The sequence below is a fragment of the Schistocerca gregaria genome, unplaced genomic scaffold, assembly GCF_023897955.1.
Source record: "Schistocerca gregaria isolate iqSchGreg1 unplaced genomic scaffold, iqSchGreg1.2 ptg000474l, whole genome shotgun sequence".
NCBI lineage: Eukaryota > Metazoa > Arthropoda > Insecta > Orthoptera > Acrididae > Schistocerca > Schistocerca gregaria.
The window spans coordinates 527,625-532,848 of record NW_026061887.1 but is presented as its reverse complement, the minus strand read 5'-3'; positions in this window follow the sequence as shown (position 1 = coordinate 532,848).

Below are 5,224 nucleotides of genomic sequence, written 5' to 3'. Positions count from 1 at the left end.
CATGGATGTGTGTGATGTCCTTAGGTTAGTTAGGCTTAAGTAGTTCCAGGTCTAGGGGACTGATGACTTCAGATGTTAAGTCCCATAGGGCTCAGAGCAATTTGAACCATCTATTGAAACTGATTAAAGGTAAACACACTATATGAGCAGAAGCGTTCTCTTCTGCAAATGCTTTGCAAAAAAGAGATGAGAGTCCTTTTTGAACAGCAATCTGTTGTAGACTAATTATTATTGGTTTTCCCATATTAAGGATACTGCAAATAATTAAACAGTATTTCCACCATATTTATAACGCATCTTCCTAGTCATTCTGGGAGTATGGATATACGTTATAACACACATAAAAACTATAGGCCATGAAAGAATAACGCGAATGAGACGAAAATCCGTCAATGTGTAGTACATGTACAGAACAATGTGGATGATTTATCCAACAGAAAGTGCTTCAGAAATCGAGCAAGTAAGTAACTCGTTGATCCACATCTGGTGCTTATTCAGGTATTTATTCGATTCGGCATTATTAAGTACAGTTGTTGGATGTTCTCCTGAGGTATATCGTGCCAAAATTCTGTCGAACTGACGCGTTAGATCGGCGAAATCCCGACGAAAGATCCGTACCCAAAGACTGGAAAGTTGCACAGGTCACACCAATATTCAAGAAAGGTAGTAGGATAACATTATGAATTACATCGAAGAAAACGATCTATTGACACACAGTGAACATGGATTTAGTGAAGATCGTTCTTATGTAACATGTGAAGTGTTGACTGCTATTGACAAGTGATTTCAAATCGATTCCGTATTTCTGGATATCCAGAAGGCTTTTGACACTGTACCACATGAGCGGCTTTTAGTGAAATTGCGTGCTTTGGAACATCGTCTCAGTTTTGTGACTGGATTTGTGATTCGCTGTCAGAGAAGTCACAGTTCGTAGCAATCGATGGAAAACCATCGAGTAAAACAGAAGTGACTTCTGGCGTTCCAAAGGTAGTGTTATAGGCCCTTTTCTGTTCCTTATATTTATAAACGATTTGGAAGACAATCTGAGTAGCTGTCATAGATTGTTTGCAGATGACCCTGTCGTTTATCGACTAGTAAAGTCGTGAGAAGAGCAAAACAAATTACAACACGATTTAGAAAATATATCTGTATAGTGCGAAAATTGGCAATTGACCCTAAATAACGAAAAGCGTGAGGTCATCCATTTGAGTGCTGAAAGGAATCCGTTAAACTTCGGTTACACGATAAATCAGTCAAATATGAAGGCCGTAGATTCAACTAAATGCCTAGGAATTACAATTACGAACAACCAAAAATTGGAAGGAACACAAAGAAAATGTTGTGTGAACGGCTAACCAAAGACTCCGTTTTATTGGTAGGACACTTAGAAAATGTAACAGATCTACTAACGAGACTGACTACACTACGTTTATCCGTCCTCTTTTAGAATACTGCTGCGTGGTGTGGGTTCCTTACCAGATACGACTGACTGAGTACATCGAAAAAGTTCAAAGAAGGGCAGCACGTATTGTATTATCGCGAAATATGGGAGAGAGTGCCACAGAAATGATACAGGATTTGGGCTGGACATCATTAAAAGAAAGCCGTTTTTCGTTCCGACGGAATCTTGTCATGAAATTCACCAACTTTCTACTCCGAATGCGAAAATATATTGTTGACACTGACTACATAGGGAGAAACGATCACCACGATAAGGTAAATCAGAGCTCGTACGAAAAGATATAGGTGTTCGTTGTTTCGCAAGGTTTACGAGTTTGGAATAATAGAGGATTGTGAAGGTGGTTCGATGATCCCTCTGCCAGGCACTTCAATGTAATTTGCAGAGTATCCATGCAGATGAGGTGCTGCCCATAATGCTCCGAACGTTCTCAGTTGGAGAGAGACCAGGCAACCTTGCCGGCCGAGGTATGGTTTGGCAAGGACGAAGACAAGCAGTAGAAACTCTCGCCGTGTGCTGACAGGCATTGTCTTTCTGAAGTGTCAGACCAGAATGGCTACTCATGAAGAACAAAAAAAAAAAAAAAAAAACAGCACGTGCAATGTCTTGGACGTACCATTGCAGTGCTGTAAGGGTGTCGCGGCTGACAACCAAAGAGGCCTTACAGTGAAAAGTAATGGCACCCCGGAGCATGACTCCTGGTTGTCGGGTCGTATGGCGGTATACCACCACTGTCCATGAGGTTTCCACAAACGCCTTCGGCCTGGAATCTCATTGGCTGGGGTAGAGCTGTCTTCATTCTTGAGTCCCGCTTCGAACTGAGCGAAAGTGCGTCTGGAGGCGTCCTGGACAGCAGCGGGATACCTACTTGACTCTTCCAAATTGGACTGTAGAGTGTAACGTGGTTACCGGTTCCAGTGTCTGCTTAGAATCGACGTTTAACGTGATCCAGTAACAAGATTTTGAGGTAATACTATTTTGTTCCCATCGGGATGCTTACTATCGCTGAGCACCCATGCCGCTCACCATTGGAATGCTTGATTTCGTTGAGTATCCATGGCAGGTGAGCCTGTCATTATCACCTTCTGGGCATTTTAACATATTAGAGTGGTTGTGGCTTATGTTCCGCGTAGCGGCCAGCGTGAGATTTACAGCGGTTGGGCGGGAACGCACATCTAAATCGGTCACCCTGTTGGCGGGGTTCGAGGGAGGCGACCGAAGTGAAGCATTCAGCTTCAAATGGTTCAAATGGCTCTGAGCACTATGAGGCTTAACATCTGAGGTCATCAGTGCCCTAGAACTCAGAACTCAGGATTGGAACCTGCGATAGTAGCGATCGCGCGGTTCCAGAATGAAGCGCCTAGAACCGCTCGGCCACAACGCCCGGCGAAGCATTCACGTGGTTTGGGCACTTATCACAGCCAACCCCGTAGGAAACAGAAAACTACGTTACCATACAAGTAGCTTATTTGCTAGAAATGTCTTTTATTTGCCCCGTACAAATTTACAACACACTCAAGCAATTTCTGAAGATCAGTATGTACCTTTTGAACAGAAAGGTTTACATTTACATCGTAAATGAAACTTAGAATCAAATGATTTGTGTCTTAAATGCAAAAACAGGCACAGTGGATATTTGTCAATTACAGCGCCATCTACCGCGATTGGGAAACAATGGTCTGCGTAGGCCGTAGGAATGTTTCTTTTTTCTTTTCTTTTCTTTCTTTTACTTACATACTTTCCTGCATGACGGACTGCCACCGACTCGTTGTTATGTTCGTAGCTATCGCTTGGTCTCGCGCTGTTAGTAAGATAGTAAGGGACTTCTGTCTTGGTGCGTGACAGTGGATAAGTGTGGCGAACAGAAATTCGCGAAATACTGAGCAACAAATACTCTTAGGAAAAGCTACATACTCTGTGATTTACGAACTTTACCGTACATATGAAAATGCGTTTATTGTTTCATTTGACAGACGCCATACGATGCTTGCCCAGTTTCATTATTCAAACTTTAATAAATATATCAGTTTTTAATGTTCCAGTGCGTTTTCGTTAATTGCAGTTTGCCGACAATCAACAGAGTCACAAAGAAAAAAAAATCCAGATATACTACGAGGTAAAACCACTCGTAACAAACAAATGAGTAACCGAACGATTCTCTACAGTGATCTCGCATAAGCATTTCGCTTTTTCTTCATATGTATAATGCTTTTCACGATTTTGCGCGTTTCCGTCAGTAACTGCAAATATAGTCTGTAAGAAAATATTATGAAAACAATATATTACATATATGCAATGAAAAGTACATGCCTAATGACATAAGGCAGCTTCCTCGCATTTCGAGCTTCATTTAAATAGCATTATTTTAAGAGAGTATTACTGCTGTTAAATATGTCGCGTAACGCAACGTTAATGCCAGTATGGATGCAACAGGGAGAGGATTGTATAAGCGTGTATATTAAGTAATGCGGTAAACTTCAAAGGTAATAGAGAATATAGCCTTTTCTGAGAGAACTAAGTGTTCTACATCCCACAGTACACTGAGGTATCTGCCAACCACAATCACTCACCTCAGGCCACCACAGTACTGATGAAACACGTTGAAGACTCTATCACCACTAAATTGCATCATAAGTGATACAATCAAAACACTTTTACATATATGGCAATGCTCTTAAGTCATATATACTGAAGAGCCAAAGAAACTGGGACACCTCCCTAACATCGTGTAAAGCCCCCGTGAGTACACGGAAGTACCGCAACTCGACGTGGCATGGCTCGACTAATGTCTGAGGTTAGAATTACATTAACACCTTCAGCTGCTGATGGGCTTTGATATATATAAACGAGCACAGGTGAAAATGTGTGCCCCGACCGGGACTCGAACCCGGGATCTCCTGCTTACATGAAGGACGCTCTATCCCGGTCGGGCACACATTTTCACCAGTCCCCGTTGCTAAACGTCAACGCCCGTCAGCAGCTCAAGGTATTAATACAATCGTAATTTCGTTCTAGACGGCCTCAGGTCAGCAATGGTGTCTGTTCTTTCGTACGAGACTCGTCCGACCAGGCAACATATTTCCAGTCACCAGTAGTCCAATATCGGTGTTGAAGGGCCTAGTGCAGGCGTAAAGCTTTGTGTCGTGCAGTCATCAAGGATACACGAGTGGGCTTTCAGCTCCGAAAGCCCATATCGATGATGTTTCGTTAAATGATTCGGACGCAGCGATGTGGGACACTTGATATTTTACCGGATTCCTGATATTCACGGTTCACTACACATACATCCTCACTTCGTCGCTACTTTGGAGATGCTGTGTCCCATAGCTCGTGCGCCTACTATAACATCACGTTCAAACTCACTTAAATCTTGATAACCTGTCATTGTAGCAGTAGTAACCGATCTAACAACTGAGCGTGACACCTGTTCTCTTATATTGCCGTTGCCAACGCAGCGCCGTATTCAGCCTGTATTTGAATACGCATGCCTATACCAGTCTGTTTGGCGCTTCAGTGCATATTATTTAGTATTACCGAAGAGTATTTATTGCTCCATATTTCGCGGATTTTGCCTACTTCACTCAGCCACTACCACGTACCGCGACCAAACTAAGATGGTAACTGCACTCATAATATCCTTAATGAGATATACGTCTGTGTGCATCTCATATCTGGACCGCTACGCATGGCTGGTCTCATGCCACACATTCTGACTCGGGCAGCGATCTGGATGAGAAAAACTGGCGATACCTGCAAGAAAATGAC